The following is a 1,731-nucleotide window of genomic DNA, read 5'->3' as shown; positions in this document are numbered from 1 at the left end:
TATGTTTGCGTGTGTTATGAGTTAGTGGTTATTGAAATATTATTAAAAATTGTCATGTTCCTGTTAGAATATGAGAAAATGATCTCAATTTAAGGATTAATATATATAACAAGAATTATCAATTGTATTGGTTTTTCTATTTATTCATATCCGCTTCGTTATTATTATATTTTTCTAATTAGACGACATACTTATTATTTCATATCTTCTAATTCTCTATCCTAATTTACTTTTTCATGATACTCCTTATTCTTTTCTTTTTGCAACAAATACGATAGCTACATGTATCTTATATTCCCGTATCTGAATCCACCCTTTTTCTTTTCACGAACAATTTTTATTCATGCAATTGTGCAATCACCGCTTCAGTTTTATTACATTGAAACTGGAAATCTCGTTACAACGATAAGGAAATTTCAAAGAGTTTCGTATACGATACATAATATATCTATTCTAAAAAAATTTCTATGCTAAGTATCCGAATACTTTCGTAAGCCACTGTATGAACAATTTTAACGATTCAAAGTTTCCGTCAATCACACAACGGTCCTATTTTTTACCATCATTAAGCTGCTAATATCACCATGAAAAGTAACGAGGGAAACGATGGGGAACAGAGGAAATAATTGCATCTCGCATCGAAAACGCGTACGGATTCGTTGCAATTGAAGCAAAGAGAGTCTTAGACCGTTCATTTCATCCAAGACACGGTTCGTTTCTCTGGACACTCCGGTGCACCGGCGATATTTATAAAGCAAACTTCACGGTGCAAAGACCTCGGCGCAAGTGTACCGAGCCGAGCCGTAAGTTTAGGCCAAGCCCTTAACTCCTTCGGCACATCGTGCGGTTTTCATAATAAACTACTTCCAGCGACGCTCGATCTCCATTATTTTTACGGCGCGCCTCGTGGCCACGACGTTTGTCACGATTTCCAGGCGGTTCGCGACCGGAACCACGACGCTTGCAACTCTGTTTTCTGATCGGTCTATTAAAATTTCTGCATGATTTAAACGCGTTCCCTATACGTGTTTCTAACGGTTTTTTTTTTGTTACGAGTTTTGCCACACGACACTTATTTCTTCGATATATTTGAATTAACATATTCGCGATCAATTTCACAAATAGTCGTCTACATGTAAATAAGGAAATGGTTAAGTTTCATTCATTTTTATTGTATCTTGTTATTTCTATGGAAATGGAAAGACTCGAGATTCAGATTCAGAAAATCGCATGGAATGCGATGTACAATAAGTTTTTACGTTTACTGTTTCAATTAATAGAAAATATTAGATGAACAGAAATTTTAATTATTAAATTGGACACGTATCGTATGTTTCCTTTTTATCCCAAATACGTGTTATTAAATATGATGAACTTTACGGTGCACTTACACACAGTTCTTTATAGTCTTCAATGAGAGACATTTGTCAAACAGTTTATGTTTCTACATGATTGTATTTAATAAGTTGAATTACTATCTGAAGTTAAGGAAAGTTCAACAGGAAGATCAGTGGAAGGTTCGGTAGAACAACGAGACTGCGGCTCTGTTGCGAAGACAGTAAGACGTCATTCGTTTTATGTTATTCACTTTGTGTCGCTCGTTTTGATCGTTTTGCGGTGCTATTGTTGTCTGCCTCCATCAGTAGACGGACATTCATATTCGTTAGAAGTATTTACGGTGACTCGTTTGATTTAAGTATATCGATGATTATTTTAACATTGTTTGACTTC

Source organism: Bombus huntii, chromosome 12, assembly GCF_024542735.1.
Source record: "Bombus huntii isolate Logan2020A chromosome 12, iyBomHunt1.1, whole genome shotgun sequence".
Lineage (NCBI taxonomy): Eukaryota > Metazoa > Arthropoda > Insecta > Hymenoptera > Apidae > Bombus > Bombus huntii.
This window is presented reverse-complemented; position numbering follows the sequence as displayed.